This window comes from Tursiops truncatus, chromosome 3 (assembly GCF_011762595.2).
Source record: "Tursiops truncatus isolate mTurTru1 chromosome 3, mTurTru1.mat.Y, whole genome shotgun sequence".
NCBI classification, from domain to species: domain Eukaryota; kingdom Metazoa; phylum Chordata; class Mammalia; order Artiodactyla; family Delphinidae; genus Tursiops; species Tursiops truncatus.
In genome coordinates this window covers 9217023-9233956 of record NC_047036.1, presented here as the reverse complement: position 1 = coordinate 9233956, position 16934 = coordinate 9217023, and the positions used below count along the sequence as shown (strand labels likewise).

The 16934-nt window shown below is 43.7% G+C and overlaps 1 protein-coding gene and 1 non-coding gene across 2 annotated transcripts in view; both read left to right on the top strand.

Annotated features, from left to right (window-relative positions):
* CTNND2 (catenin delta 2) overlaps nt 1-16934 on the top strand; it is a 776118-nt gene that overhangs the window by 689854 nt on the left and 69330 nt on the right. The gene's annotated exons all lie outside the window — the stretch shown is intronic.
* LOC117311966 (U6 spliceosomal RNA) lies at nt 2205-2311 on the top strand. The gene has a single exon (XR_004526155.1). It is a non-coding gene; the product is annotated as a U6 spliceosomal RNA (small nuclear RNA).

The window sequence follows — 16934 nt, the reverse complement described above, 5'->3', positions numbered from 1 at the left end:
GGAGCCAGCAGGACTTGCTGATGGATGGAATGCAAAACACTATAAATAGGAAAAGGAAGGAGAGGACACAGGCTAATAGAATCAGGAGTTTGGTTTGGGGCTGAAAGTTTGAAATGTGTATTAGATATGACAGGAGAGATGTCCAGTAGAAAAATGGGGAAAAATGGCTTTGATGCTTAGGACTGATATAGTCATAGGTGTATCATCAGTGGGAAAACCAAAAAGATATTTAAAGTCATGGTCCGATTATTTTAATTCTCTAAATACAGAAACAGCTATAGGAAACCTAATCTAAAAATAAAATGCCTAGCCACAGGTAGACAAGCATTTCTGGCTCATTAACTAAAGATAGGTTTCTTACATAATTGTATTCTTTTTCTTTCCCTTTCAGTAAAGCAGGCAAGAGATAATGTTTCTTTTGTGAGTGCTACTGGAAAATATAAGACCACATGCACACAAATAATTTTAGAATTATCTGTAGATCACATTGTGGAGCACTTTTAAGTTTGTCTTGTTTAAGTACAGTAAGCAGAGCTTATTCATACACTATAGTTGAGGCATCATGCCTGTTGATCCAACCCAGGAAAAAATATAGCAGTGGGGTGGGGAGAGGGTCAATCAGTTGAGATTGATGAGCAGTGTGGATTTCCATTCACTGGTCTAGACTCTCTTCTTGGGTATTATTTGTTTTACTTTGATTTCCTAAGGCTCATTATTCTGCATAGTCACATTTTACTACTGCAATTTTCGTCTGTCAAGTAATTTGTGTGTGTGTGTAGTCATCCCTTATTATAGTGCTTCTGGGAATCGATGAATCCCTGAGAACAGGACAGCGTACCTAGTCATTCTATCTTGTTCAGTTTTCCATGTGGCAGAAATTGTTTTAGGGGTGTATATGTGAAATGCCAAGTTATTTGAATGGAAATGCTTCTTTACTAGTATATTTATAAACACAGCAGGGTGGCTACCTCCCCTTGACCCACTCATACAGATGGTCTGGTAGTGAAGTTATCTTCCATTTTTCACCTGTGTGCAAGTCTTGGCAGGTGACTTTGTCAAACATTTAGAAGTGAGAATAGCCTGCAGTGAGGGAACTGCTTCCCGGAGATAAAAATCTAATTGATAGAGGACCATTAGAGACACCTTGTAGTCGAGCTTGTTTTGTTTTGCAGGAAAAAAAAAATATTTTGCTTCCTCCTTCTTTTGCAGTTCTAAGTAAGGCTCTACTAAATGACAATTCTATAGATAGATAGACAGATAGAGATACAGATATGAATATAGATATTGGAAACAGAGAGTTTTGTGATACTTTTTCTTATAAATTGAATACTTTTTTTTCATTCGTTTGAATTTTAATTGACTGTGGGTGAATGATTTTCCTAACCTTATATATAACTGGATGTTTGAATGCCACCAGAGTTTTTGTCAGCAATGTGATTTTTGTCCCAAGCCATTTTTAGAGATTTATGTGACTCGTGAAATGGAAAATTGTGGTGGTTCTGCTTTCAAATTCCCAACAGAATTTGTACACTTGTTTGCTCAAAGTGGAGACCCAGCTCTGTAGTACTGATGGTCCACACAACCCACGCCATTAAACGATCAACATTCTTCCTGTAAGCTTACTGTTTCCTCTGGCTTCCTAGCTGCTCCATGAATGAGGCCATTTTCTGGTCTTGATAGCATCCTGGGACAGCTGCCCTCTACTCAGAGGCATGAGTTGGAGTTCAGGTCTTGGCGGAGGCATATGGTTGTCTATAATGCCGGTTAAAGGGTAGTTACAGGTATATAGATAGACCTGTGTCACGGCAATACAGCACAAGCAGGGACTCCACACACAGCGAGTAAATGAAAAAGGCTCAACATGGAATCACCTTTGGAAATATTCAGAACGACACATGTGCTGACTTGACCCTAGACCTCCTAAATCCAAGCCTCTGGCGTGGGGCCTGAGCATCTCTGTGTCTCCAAAGCTTCACAGGCAATTCTGATACCAGTCAGGGTGGAGATCATGTTCACTGTACTGTGTTTGCTCCCTCACAAGGCCAGCCATTTCCTCTTATGAATGCATACTGCCCTTTTTACAATTACGGGGCCACTTCTCACTGAACTCTAAATTATTATTTACAAAGGGTATTAGCATCCTTAAAAGACTCAGGTGCCACTAAGATTGTTCAAGGAGCCCATGAATTTAAAATACATAAGCAGTGCTCACTTCAGCAGCGCATCTACTAAAATGGAAAGGATACAGAGAAGATTAGCACGGCCCCTGTGCAAGGATTACACACGAATTCATGAAGCATTGCTTATTTTTATAGAAAAAAACTTATGATTACCAAAGGGAAAGTGGGGGAGGCATAAATTGGGAGTATGGGATTAGCAGATGCACACTACCATATATAAGATAGATAAACAATGAGGATTTACCGTCTATCACAGGGAACTATGTTCAATATCTTGTAATAACTTATAATGGAAAAGAAATGAAAAAAGAAGACTATGTATATGTATAACTGAATCACTTTGCTATACACCTGAAGCTAACACAATGTTGTGAATCAACTATACTTCAATTTTAAAAAAACTTAGAAAAAAGAGAAATTTAAGAGACAAAATGACGAAATGCAACAGGTGAGTCTTAATTAAAAGAAAGTGTAAAACAATAAAAATAAATGAAACAATCAGGGAGTTTGAAAAAAATACATAAGCAACTTGAAGAGGAAACGTCATTATTTTGAAATAAGTTATACGAACTATGTCAGGTTCTCTAACACACAAATACAGGAATAAAACTAAATTTTTCCCAGATTCATTTAAATGGATTTGTTCTACATCTCATTTGTCAGTATTTCTTTAGTAACGATCTAAGTTAACTCATTCAGTGAACATTACCTTATTCAAGGCATCATGCTAGGTGCTGTGATACAACGATGGCATTTATTTAGATTCTCAAAAGGTGATTCACTGATAGTATTGAGATGTGAAGGACTTATCCTCAGAAAAAGAATCTGTTGCTCAAACACCTAAGTTTGATTCCAGCATGTACCGAGTAAAGGTCCAGTGGTGGGAGACAGCCCTGGCCCAGGGTCCCAGCACTGGACTCAGTCCTCAGGAGCTGGTGTATCTGAGAGCCCACAGTACCACAGGGGCTATGGCCTTGGGAGATGACTTCTTTCTGCAGCCAGGTAGCCAGATCAAACCCAACTCGGTGGTGTAGGTGGACCTCCCCTGTCTTCAGCGGACACAGATAGCCCACCGTGAGCCCTGTCTGGCCAGGTGGCTGTAGCATGCCCCACTGTGATCCCGTCACACCTCATCATCCCCAACAATCTCAAGTGTAGGCCAGTAGCAGTTCAGTCTCTCCAGCCTTGCTCTTCATGATAGGGTTTTCTTTCTCCAGAGCCAAAGACCACGTACGTACAGTACCGCCAAGCACAGCCAACCTCTAAAACAACCCACCACTGGCATGCCCCGGCACACCCAACTCTGGGCTTCAGATCAGACTGTGGGAGGAAAACTTCTTTTCTGCCAACTTAGGTCTTCGTGGCCTGGGGTGGTGTGCGGGAGTGCAAATTAATTGACAGTAGAGTCACATGCATGCGGGGTACTCAGTAATCTGAGTAATTCACTGAACAGCCAAGAGTAAAGGCTTATATACCAGCTTAATAGTGGAAAGGAGGGGGAACTAGGGCTTCCAGGGGGAAATAAATGGAGTGTATGGCAGCTTCTATAGAGTTTATTTATGCAATTTCTCATCACTGTGCTAATGGTCAGTCTCCTTCTTGGCTGGAAGCTCCTCAGAGAGAGGATTTATGGCATCTCCCTTCTCAGGAAGCTCTGCCTTTAGTCAGATAAGGGGAGCTCAGAAAAGGCTTCTTTCGGCATCTGGTGTATCTCAGACGTCTCCAGTTGAAAATAATCCTATGCCATTCTGTTGGGTCCCTTTAATAGTTTGGGAGTATTTGTTTAGGGAGCCTTGCTTATGGCTCCAGTTCTATGTCCGTCATACTACTTTCTCAGACCTTTCCACTGCCTTCGTTCCTCAATCAAGCCTGTGGTATGAAAGAGATGATTCAGGTCTTGCCAGACCTCAAGCCAGCGTTCACATGACAGGTGGCAACTCTGACCCTCCGCATTGCTAAAGCTTCAGCCAGGCAAGAGGCTGGCCTGAAGCCCATACCTTGTTCTCAAAAACCAGCTCAAAGACCTCAGTCTACTGTTCAACTTTGGCGAGTACATTAAAAATAAACCAGAAATGAACAGGCAATTTTATAGGATGCCAGTGTCACAACTCTTTGGATACCTGTAAACATAGAACGAACTGGGGCCGCTCAGTGTGGGGAAAGCAGCTCTTCATGAGAAGATTATTCTCATACAGAAAAATAAGTGGTGCCTCTGCACAAAGACCTGGAGTCATCTAGAAACTACTGCATTGTGTTTACTATGTAGCAAGCCTTCAACTTTTACAAACGTCACTGACAGCAGTGCCAGGCCAGGGGTAAGTTCTCTTTTCAAGGGAGGGAGGTGTGATATATGGGGTGGGAGGTGAGAAATGGGATGAGCTGTAAGGTTGGGGCTGAGAGTTGATACATGTGGCCTGGAACCACGAGGTGGGGTTGGCAGGAAACTGCTGATGAAGGTAATAGGAAATGTGTTTCTTGCCCTTGGTATCTCTGATATTCCTTTTTGTATCTTTTCCCCTTGCTGACCTTTTTTTAAATTTTTATTTTATATTGGAGTATAGTTGATTTACAACATTGTGTTAGTTTCAGGCGTATAGCAGAGCGATTCAGTTATACATATACCTATATCTATTCTTTTTCAGATGCTTTTCCCATATAGGTTATTACAGAGTATTGAGTAGAGTTCCCTGTGGTATACAGTAGGTTCTTGTTGATTATCTATTTTATATATAGTAGTGTGTATATGTTAATCCCAACCTCCTAATTTTTGCCTCCTGCCCACCTTTCCCCTTTGGTAACCATAAGTTTGTTTTCTAAGTCTGTGAGTCTGTTTCTGTTTTGTAAATAAGTTCATTTGTATCATTTTTTAGATTCCACGTAAAAGTGATATCATATGACATTTGTCTTCCTCTCTCTGACTTACTTCCCCTTGCTGACGTTTTCTTTCTGGCTCAGTGATAGGTGTTGTGCATTTTCTAGCTTGAATCACTTGGGCAAGTTACTTACCTTCTCTGTGCCTTTGATTCTTCATGGTTTTTTTTTTTTTTTTTGCGGTATGTGGGCCTCTCCCTGTTGTGGCCTCTCCCGCTGCGGAGCACAGGCTCCGGACGCGCAGGCTCAGCAGCCATGGCTCTCGGGCCCAGCCGCTCCGCGGCATGTGGGATCTTCCCAGACCGGGGCACGAACCCATATCCCCTGCATCGGCAGGTGGACTCTCGACCACTGCGCCACCAGGGAAGCCCCTGATTCTTCATGTTTTAAATAGAAATAAAAATAGTGCTGACCTCATAGGACAGTCGTGAGAAATAAATGAAGACATACAGAGTACTTAGAACCATACTCGGGACTTGTCGGGCCCTGAGTTCACCACTGTTATCATTCGTCTTATGCCTCATGGCGATAGCAGCAGGATTAGTTCTAACCAGTTCTAGTTCTATTAATAGTGTCTGACTTGCTTATGCTCCTGCATATGTTTCCCTTGGTCCAGTGGAGGCTCCCAGACAATGGTTATTCAGTGCACTTGTTCTGTGAGAAAGAGGTTGAAAACTCTCAGTATGTTTAAAGTTATCTCAGGCCTATTGCGATGAGGCCTTTTCTCCAAAGCCCGTTTTTCATTTTATTGCAGGCACAAATCTTTTTTTATGCAGATGCTTAAAATTTTTTTCCCAATAAAAAGCACTCCTTTCACGAAGACTTTCTATTGGGCCATCGTATCTCTATTCTTCTAAGAAGCCCACTGGCAAATAATGGAACAATGAGGGAAAGTGTTGGCAATAAAGAACTATCTGCAAATGACACAAGTAGCTGGAATCCCCACTACCTGTAATTATATTCGCCTGCACATGTGCAGAGCTTGATAAAAAGAAAGAGCCTGTTTTGTTATTCCTTAATTTCGAGAGGAAACAACTGCCAAGAACTCTAGGCTTTAATGACCAAAACAAGCTTGCCTGAAACAGAGTCAGACACATGAACACAAAGTAGCAGATCAAATACACATTTTGTGACCCGGTGCACCCTCCAAGGGGTTCCATCCATGTCTCTCTTGGATATGCCATTGTCCCTGTACTGTCTACATGGTGCAACAAAAAGGGCCATCTCACGGTGTCTCCAGTGAACCACAAAAAATCTCAGGTAAGGGCTTCCCTGGTGGCGCAGTGGTTGAGAGTCCGCCTGCCGATGCAGGGGACACGGGTTCGTGCCCTGGTCCAGGAAGATCCCACATGCCGCGGAGCAGCTGGGCCCGTGAGCCATGGCCACTGAGCCTGCACGTCCGGAACCTGTGCTCTGCAACGGGAGAGGCCACAGCAGTGAGAGGCCCACGTGCCGCAAAAAAAAAAAAAAAATCTCAGGTAAAAAGTACGTTTTTAGGCAAATCCTTTGAGATGAGGATTTGCCGGAAGGATATGAGTGCAATATCCAGTGTAGTTGAATTCCTCCTTTGGTATTGAATCTGCTGTGCTTTATACCAAAGAGCCCAGCCTCTTCCTACAGACATTGAAATTCCTTTATTTCACTCATGGCACCATTTAAGCTTTTTTTTTTTTTTCCTCTGAAACTTCTCTGATCAGCTTGCCTCCACTTACAAAAACATCAAAGCCTGGAAAGAAATTATTAGACAAGAAACAAGAAAAACACCTTTAGTTTAAGCTTCAAATGAGACCAAATTGATGAGCCATCTGAGATTAAGTTGGCTTGGCAGTCAGCTTATAGCCAATCATGTTTATCCCCCTGTTCCTATTCTAATTTCTCTTTTGAAACTTTCAGAAAACTGCCTACATTCAGTCATATGGTTAAGAGAGGCTGATTAAATCTAAAACCAAACTAGCTGTTGCCCTATTTGTGTATTGTTTATTCTAAATAAGAAGAAAATAAACCAACTCATGGAAAAAAAGCATTACAGGCACAGACCATAAGTAACAACAACTTATGTAAGTGTTATGTAATAATTTTATAGCATGTCTAATGAAGGGCAAAGGCAAAAGGCTTGTTACGTCAAATGCCCTTCCCCACGTGAGTTTCGCGTGAGAAAAAGTGGTCCTTGATGGCATCCGGTTCTGGTTCCCCCCAAATCTCATCAGAACAGCCTGTTGCTAAAACCAAGCTGAGTTTATTGTTCACCTTGGCAAGGGACATCACCACCCAATGGAGCTTTGTCAGTGTCTCAGGGGGGTGAGGTGACGTCAGATTTTGTTGAAGTTTGTTTTAAGGCGGGTTTTTCAATGCTGGGACTTGCCACAGTTCAGGATTGGTAGAAACGGGAATTCAAGGCATCACAGGGCACAAACCGTCTGTAGATGTTTTGTGGAAGACTTCATGGGTCTTTCCCAAAGTTTCTGTATCGAACAGTCAGGTTCTTTTCCCGGGCAAGCGTCTCCTGGAATAGTAAGTGTCGTTCATGAGGACAGTGAGATAATTAAGCGATGTTCGTGAAGACAGTCAGCCCGTACTTGATCCTCCTTGGCCGAGTTGTGTGTGTGCAGGAAGTGGGCATGGGGAGTTGGGAGCTGGGGGCAGAGGGTGTCAGTTCTCCATGGCCTGAGAGGGCGCATGCATCTCAGGAACTGCTCTGTTTCGTCGTGGGCAGGTAGCCAGATGATACTGAGAGGAAATAGAGGCGCAGGTAACGTAAAGCTGTTGATTATTCAAAATTCATTTTCATTTAACTTTAACAGCATTTGGGCTCCAGTGTCCCTACCTCTCCAGCCACACTCAGTTACTCCCTCCCAAGTAGGTGTGGAAAGTGTGACAGGGTCTCTACTCTCAGGGACTGGGTCATTCAGCTAGAGACTGAGCCCTGGCCCAAGAAACCAACCTATGTATTTATTCACATACATTCAGATTACAGTGCACACTTTAAGTACTGTGGGAGTTTATAGAAAATAAACATAATGGGATGACAAGGCTTATTAAATGCACGGGTTTCAACTGTGAAGGAAGAATAAGCAAAAACTGAGTATGTTTAATGTAAAATTTAAAGTTTATTCTCAGTTGCATTAGAACATAGGTCTGATCATGTCACTCCTGTTTGCCTTTTGAATGAGTCCTAGGCCAACAAAATCTCCGACTGTCAATCAGTATTTGTTGAATGAACAATTGGTATTCATGCTTTAAGTTCGTAGAGAACAGATATTACAGAATCTGTAGCTAAAAAAAAAAAACCAAAAAAACTAGTTCTATAAAAACAGGGGGAAATTCTCAATTCTCATAAAAAATCTCTTGCAAGTCTGACTTTCCAGCATTAGGACATTTTCATATATCCTACAGAGTTATTTATTAGTGTCAAAGGTCTGGATTTTTCTATTTCTCACTTTTTTTTTTCTGCTAGAGGGAGACATGCCAAGAGACGTTCCAAATGCACAAGATGGAATGGGTGATTCACAGTGGCTGAAGCGCCTGTCCATCAGGGCCCAGGTTCTTGTCAGTTCATCTCCACTCCCTACCATGATGAGCGAAGTTAGCCACGGAGTTGCGTGTCCATTTTTCACAGGCTCCTTGTCCTGGCCAAGTTGCTGTATGGCCAATTGCATGTCTCTCATCCAGAATTCTCTTCAGTTTCAATTTGCTCTTGTATCCCTCTGCATGTTCTACATCTATCCCAGGGACGGTAGCATTTTTTAATAAAGAGCCTCCTTTGGAATTCCCCAGTTGTCCAGTGGTTAGGACTCCATGCTTTCACTGCTGAGGGCCCGGTTCAATCCCTGGTCAGGGAACTAAGATCCCACGTGCCAAAAAAAAAAAAAAAAAAAGAGTCTCCTTGAGACCCTTGGGAAGGAAAGCAGCTGATCTGGCAGTTTCCGAAAGAATGCACACCCGCTCACGATGGAGGGGTGGGTAGTATAGAAATGAACAAAGACCATCCGAAGCTTCTGTCTCTTCTGAGCCTCCTGTAGCAGGGGAGTTGGCCACCATCACTTGTGTGTTTGGCAGAGACTCATAGGCAGGCAGGGGAGTGGGAAAACTTCATAGTGGAGGAAAGAGGAGGCTTCCACTGGGCCCTGATGTGAGGCTGTTGGCCTGGGGAAGCTGGGGGAGGGCTAAGGAGAAGCAGACCATCCTATGTGATGGTTAGGGGTGCATGTTTGCCTTTCTCTGGTTGGTTTTCAGTTGGTCTCCAAATTAGGGAAGCTGCCAGTTATTCATCAAGTACTAGCCATTTGGGGACAATTGTTACAGTTATTGTTTAGCTTCCTGGATTGTCCGTGGAGGTAATGTGACTTTTCTGATAAGTCTGCCTTAGAGCAGGCTGGCTTCCTGTGTTTATTGTATAAGGGGCTGGTTTCCTGGGCAGGTTACTGCAGGTTGTGGCTCCAAGTTCTATTTTTATACATGGTCTGGCCACTGCCCATTTGTATATTCCATCTCCCAGTGGGGATATTTGTGAAAGTTATAATGTAACAGAGCTCTGATTTTTAAAAAGACTTTATTTTCAAGTTGTATTTAATTACAGTTGTAATAAAACTAAATGTAGAGTCACAGCAAGACCCTTTTTGACCCACCTCCTAGGGAAATGGAAATAAAAACAAAAATAAACAAATGGGACCTAATGAAACATAAAAACTTTTGCACAGCAAAGGAAACCATAAACAAGATGAAAAGACATCCCTCAGAATGGGAGAAAATATTTGCCAGCAAAGCAACTGACAAAGGATTAATCTCCAAAATATACAAGCAGCTTATGCAGCTCAATATCAAGAAAATAGACAACCCGATCCAAACATGGGCAGAAGACCTAAATAGACATTTCTCCAAAGAAGATATACAGATTGCCAGCAAACACATGAAAGGATGCTCAACATCACTGATCATTAGAGAAATGCAAATCAAAACTACAGTGAGGTATCACCTCACACCAATCAGAATGGCCATCATCAAAAAATCTAGAAACAATAATTGCTGGAGAGGGTGTGGAGAAATGAGAACCCTCTTGCACTGCTGGTGGTAATGTAAACTGATACAGCCACTATGGAGAACAGTATGAGGTTCCTTAAAAAACTAAAACTAGACCTACCGTATGACCCAGCAATCCCACTACTGGGCATATACCCTGAAAAAACCATAATTCAAAAAGAGTCACATACCACAATGTTCATTGCAGCACTATTTACAATAGCCAGGACGTGGAAGCAACCTAAGTGTCCATCGACAGATGAATGGATAAAGAAGATGTGGCACATATATACAGTGGAATATTACTCAGCCATAAAAAGAAACGAAATTGAGTTATCTGTAGTGAGGTGGATGGACCTAGAGTCTGTCATACAGAGTGAAGTAAGTCAGAAAGAGAAAAACAAATACAGTATGCTACCACATATATATGGAATCTAAAAAGTAAATGGTTCTGATGAACTTACGGGCAGGACAGGAATAAAGACGCAGACGTAGAGAATGGACTTGAGTACACAGTGAGGGGGAAGGGTAAGCTGGGACTAAATGAGAGAGTGGCATGGACATATATACACTACCAAATGTAAAATAGATAGCTAGTGGGAAGCAGCTGTATAGCACAGGGAGATCAGCTTGGTGCTCTGTGACCACCTAGAATGGGGGCATAGGGAGGGTGGGAGAGAGACGCAAGATGGAGGGGATATGGGGATATATGTATACGTATAGCTGATTCACTTTGTTATACAGCAGCAGCTAACACAACAATGTATAGTAATTATACTCCAATAAAGATGTTAAAAAAAAAAAAAACTAAACCTAACCGGGTAATTTGGAGTAAGTTATCTACCATAGGTTTTTCTCTCCCTTCAGTATTAAATAGATAGACCAGTCTGTAGCAGTGCGCACTAATTAATTGTAAAAAAAAAGTAAGAACCAGGGTGTTAGTCAATGACAAAGATTTAACATAATTTGTTGTGTCCTTGGATCTATTTTCCATTGGGACCTGAGTTGGTGGATACCCCTGAGTGTGTTTCTTGCAAAGAAGTGTTCATGAATTCTTGGTCTAAAGGTCTAGGGACCAGCAGACCTGGATGAAGAAAGAGGAAAGAAATATATGGCTTGAAAGAGAAAAGAAATATATCAGAGATTGGTAGAGATGGAAGAAAAAAAGCCTTCAGTTAAAACTCGACCGGCTAAGAACACACACAATTCAATCGTCTAAACCACTTAAAAAACAAATTGCTGGGACTTCCCTGGTGGTGCTGTGGTTAAGAATCCACCTGCCAATGCAGGGGACATGGGTTCAAGCCCTGGTCTGGGAAGATCCTACATGCTGCGGAGCAACTAAGCCCGTGCACCACAACTCCTGAGCCCACATGCCACAACTACTGAAGCCAGCATGCCTAGAGCCCATGCTCCGCAACAAGAGAAGCCACCACAATGGGAAGCCCGCGCACCACAACGAAGAGTTGCCCCCGCTCACCACAACTAGAGAATGCCCAAGCACAGCAACGAAGACCCAACACAGCCCAACAATAAATAAATTAATTATTTTTTTAAAAAATTGCTAAGAAGAGATTATTGAAAAGGTGCTTTATGGAACTCGTTAGATTCTTTCATTAAAAATTTGTTGGGCCGTACTATGAACCTGGCACTGGAAATATCTCCACTATTATTTGCTAACTATAGTCTATAATCACACGGAGGAAAACACTATATATTTTCACTAAGACAGTGAATAGCTTGTGGCTCCCAAATTTACTATTTAAAAGAAATGACTAACTATCAGGAGAGATAAAATGTGAGATAATCCCTGCTTAAGGAAAAAACACTCTTTATGTTACTTTTGCACAAGTGGTATTGAAACCAATTATTTATAGAACACAGGTGTGTTCAGGTGTCTGGAAAATGGAAAGTATTTCCAGAGTTGAAAGAATTTCGGGAAGCCTCGTAGATAAGGATGGACGCATACATCTGCAATGCAATGGTAGATAGTAAATGTGCCTCCTGAGTGGTATAAACTCAAGGGCTCCCTGGGGTCTTCTCTGAGAGGGTGCTATTTCCTTGCAGCTGGTGAGCAAGGAAGTTATCACAACACATTTGACAAGTCTTACATTTTCATTTTTCAGGTTGAAAGTTAGTACAACGTCCATGCCAATGCATGTTTAGACATTTATTTTTCTTATATTACACTCTGCAGACAAGTGAGAGAGGAAATTTGACAAGCAATTTGTGTTATGTCAGTTACGCCAAATCACATCCCTCATCTGCCCCTCTAATCGCACAAAGCCCATGAGGCATGAAGTTCCAGGGTCACTGAGAAGTATGGAAAGGACACAAGGAGATGTCAGCAAAAAGAATCTTCCCATCAGCAACTTGATATGACTGTCCCGTGACTTTCAGAAAGTGACTTAACTTTGCCCACTTCTAGTAGTTACCTGGTGTTATGAGGTGAATATTTGTGTCCCCCCAGAATCTATACAGTGAAACCTTAACCCCCAATGTGATGGTATTCAGAGTTGGGACCTTTAGGAGGTGATTATGTTTGGATGGGTTCATGAGGGTGAGACCCTCCTGATGGGATTAGTGCCCTTATAAGAAGAGGATGCACATGCACCGGGGAAAGGCCATGTGAGCACACAGAGAAAGTGCTGTCTACAAGCCTGGAACACCAGGAACCCAATCTACCAGAACCTTGATCTTGGACTCTCCATCCTCAGCTTCTGTGAGAAACAAATATCTATTGTCTAAGCCACCCAATCTGTGTTATTTTGGTACAGCAGCCCAAGATGACAAAGACCCTGTCTCTCCTCACTGTGAATCTCTAGAGCAGTGACTCTCAGAAGGGTGCAATTTTCCCCCCCAGGGGATATTTGGCAAAGTCTGGAGACATTTTTTTCTTGGTATAGTGGGTTTGCTACTGGCATCTGGTGTGTAGAGGCCAGGGATGGTGCTGGCCATCCAGCATACAGGGCTGCCCCGCCACAGAAAAGCATGTGGTAGCCCAAAATAGCAATAGTGCCGAAACTGAGGAAATTAGCTCCAAATTCGGTACAGACATCTCCCGAGAAGCCCTGGAAACCTGACACCTCTCCCCAACAGCATTATTAACTCCTGTCTTTTTCTGATAATTCCGAAAACCACCACGACTAGGAAACCCATCAAAACACTACTCTTGGAGCCAGAAGCCATTAGCCGGAATGTGGCCCCTAACAAATGATCGAGCTGGGCCCTCTCCTCCGTTCTTGAGTCAGCACACCTTCCTCTCCCTGTGGGCTCACCCTGCGAGCTGTGCAGAGTGAGGTCTTCCAGCAGCTCAAGTGTATGTGATGGGCATCCATGGGGCAAGTGATGACACCAAGAGAGGACAATCCAGGAGCACTTCTGTGGCTAGTTTTCTTCAAACCATTTCTCTCACTCTGCATAGACCCTTTTGGTTTCCCAGGCAACTAAATGCATTACCGAAAAATATATATGCATGCAAGATTTGTATGGTAAAAATAAAACAACATAACGTTAAATTTAGGACTCACATTTGAGATCATTCAGTTCTCTGAAAGCAACTCCCTTCACTTGGGGAATAGCTTATGCTTCAGTTTTAAGTACTACCTTGGGATGCCTGACTGGTGTTTGCATTGGTTGGGGTTCGGTGGGTTCTGCTTTTTTAGTTCCTGGCTACCATTTAGGCGGAGAGATTGGAAGGTACGTCGTTCAGTGCGGTGTTTGTGGAATGCCTGCCTTGATCCAGGCCAGTCCCAAGTACCAGAAGCTCAGGTGTTAAGTGCCTCAAGGACACGACTGAGGTGAACAGACCCTCACATTCTGCTGGAGATAGGCCTGGATTGGAGAGTGGGCACAAGCCAAAGCATCTTCGGGAGAAGGGGATGTAGGAGCAGCCTCCTAAATGATGTGACCCCCCAGCTGAGCCTGGACAAGTCAGAAGAAGCCAGACAAAAGAGCAAACAATGGAGGAAGCAAGAACAACAGGAGTTAGACCCCAGTGACCCAACCCCTGTGCATAATTCACAAAACTACAACCAGGGCCACCTGGTGGGAGGAGAGAGCTCCCGAGACCTGCAGGGGTGCCGTTTGCCCGTCCCAGAGAGCGTGTGTTTCATCTGGTAAGCGAGGGGCTGCCATGGATGTGGTCAGAGGATGGTGACACACACTGGCTCGTGCTTCCCAGTTTAATTCTGCTGGGATGAAAATCTGACCAATTTGCATATGTTCGGACATATGCAGACCCATTCCACGGTATCAAGCGACGGGATAGATTGACTTTCCTGTTCTTATTGACCTCCCAATGAACAAAGTCACAGTATTGAAGTAAGCGTCCCAAATTCCCCATCCTCCTAACTCCACTCACATTCTGTCCCTCCCTCAGGTAGACAAGAAACCCCTTGGTAGATAATGGCCTTTATTTTTTTTTTTCTCCTGGAGCAAGTCCCCAACTTTATTTCTACCTTTTCCCAAGACAACTGAGGGACCTGGTCCCACAGGGACGGGCACGAGCTCCTGCTTCCCTTCTACCCCAAGGGGGCCCCGAGAACAGCACCACTGGGGCCTCCCAGCTTGCTCACTGGCATCCCTGGAGACTTTCTTTGCCCCGAGAACAGCCCTCACCAGGGAGGCCAGGAGCTTATGAGGAGTGGACTTGGCTGAAGGCAGAGCAGCAGGGGACCTACAGCCCCTTCCCACCTTCCGGGGCCTCCTTGGGCCAAGTCCCCAGAGGGGCAGGGGCGTGGGGTGGGTGTCAGATACAAAGAAGCTTCCTGGAAACAGCAACGCAGGGTGACAGCAGCTTTGAGTCCTGACTTCAGGGCGCTCACGTTCTTGCCGAGTTTCCCAGCACAAGGCCTTTTTCATGGAACAAAACCAAAAAGCATTTTTTTTTTTATCATTGCCGTTGGTGGAAAACTGTATGTGCTGAGACTTATTTCCCGTGTTCCTTCAGAACAAGTGTCCCAGCCCTTTCCTGGGCCGTCACCTTCCGGAAGGGTGGAGGTGAGCCCTGGCAGTTTCCCCTGCTTCTCTGCAGCATGCAGAGCTGTGTGTGGGAATCATCTTTCATTTCCAAGATAGAGAGACTTTACGGTCACTGATTTCCCGGAGAGAACCATGGCCTTCTCCAGGTATTCACCATAATAAAATCTATTAAAGCTCCTGAAATTCACGAGGAGACTCAGTTGAGAGGAGTCACATAGGACAGAATTTAAACTTGATTTTCTGTTCCCAGTAAAGTGGGAGATTATCCCCATGGAGACACCTGGGCGGCTTTCTGTTGCTGTTCAGGACTTCCTGTTGCTGTTCAGAAACTGGTCTGCTTGTCTTCGCATCCTGAGTTGGGACTGTGTGTTGTTGACTCTGGGGAACACGGAGCGAGTTCTGCTTCTCACAGAGTAAGATGAAGCGGAATCTAGTGGTAATGACAGTGACGATCACAGCTGGGGTCGTGGGCTGAATCATCATTTTTATTTAAGTAAGTCATGTTTATTTGATTTTGCTTATCTTGTCTCCACACTAATCTTAGGGACCTAGAAGGTGGGGAGGTCATTCAAGGGATTTCCAAGTGTGCTAGAAGTGGAATGACAGATTACGTGGGATCACATGTGACGGAGGATATGAGAATATTTGTCAAATAAAACGAAAGATAGCTAACTGTTGTCTGTGGTCTCCTCTTCAAAGGAGCTGCTCTGAACATGGGCCTAAATCCAAATGTGGCCCAGTATGTTCACTTGCTTCGGCTGCTGTAACAAAGTACCACTAACTGCGTGGATTAAACAATAGATATTTATTTTCTCAGGGTCCTGGAGGCAAGAAGGTTTCGGCAGGGCGGGTTCCTTCTGAGGCTGGGTGGGAAAATGTGTCCCATGTCTGTCCCCTAGCTTCTGGCATTTGCTGGCCATCTTCTGTGTTCTGTGGCTTATAGAAGCATCACCTCGATCTCTGTCTTCATCTTTACTTGATGTTCTCCCTGTATATGTATGTCCGTCTCCAAATTTCTCCTTTTCATAAGAACATCACTCATACTAGATTAGGGACCTACCTTGTTCCCATATGACCTCATCCTAAAAAATGACATCTGCAACGACTTTGTTTCCAAATAAAACCGCGTTCTGGAGTAATGGGGCCTATAGGACTTCAATGTATGAATGGGGGGGAGGGGAGATACCCAGTTCCACCTGAACAGTAGCATTCCCGTTTCCACCCTATTTCACCCAGAGTAGCCCCATCAGCTGCTAAGCAGGCAGCCACTCTGCCCTTCACCACAGGATGGAGGTCAGCCACTTAATTTTACTGGTTAGAACCAGCAAGGATGGCAGTCCTGAGTCTCCAGCTAAAGAAGGAAGGAAAGAAGAGAAGACAGAAAGCCCTGCCGACACCTGGATTTCAGACTTGAGGCATTAAGAACTGTGAGAAAATAAATTTCTGATAGAAATCAATTTCTAACACCCTGAGTATCACCAACAGTGGCTAAGGGGACACCTCCCTGAAGTTCCAAAGTCCTCTCCAGCTTTGCTCTGGCCTGAGTTCCTTGATGAAGAACAGAACCACCAGATGGTTCTATGCTGTTTCCCAAGTCATGGTTGTCCTTCCTTGAACCTGGCTATTTATTCTAGTCCCCACCCACCTCTCACCTCCTGTACTTGACCTTTGCAATTTGTCACTGGAAGGAAAGTAGTTTCTGCAAGACCTCCAGGCAGCTGGTGGAACTATGCTAGCCCTAACTGGCACCACTGAATCTTCACTCCTTCAAAGAAGCTAATGGCCCATACATTCTAGGAAGCCTATACTCCAAGTCTCTATTGACTTTGAAAATAAGGTAGCAGAGACTGTTCATACTGGATTATAAGATGTACATAGAAAAGC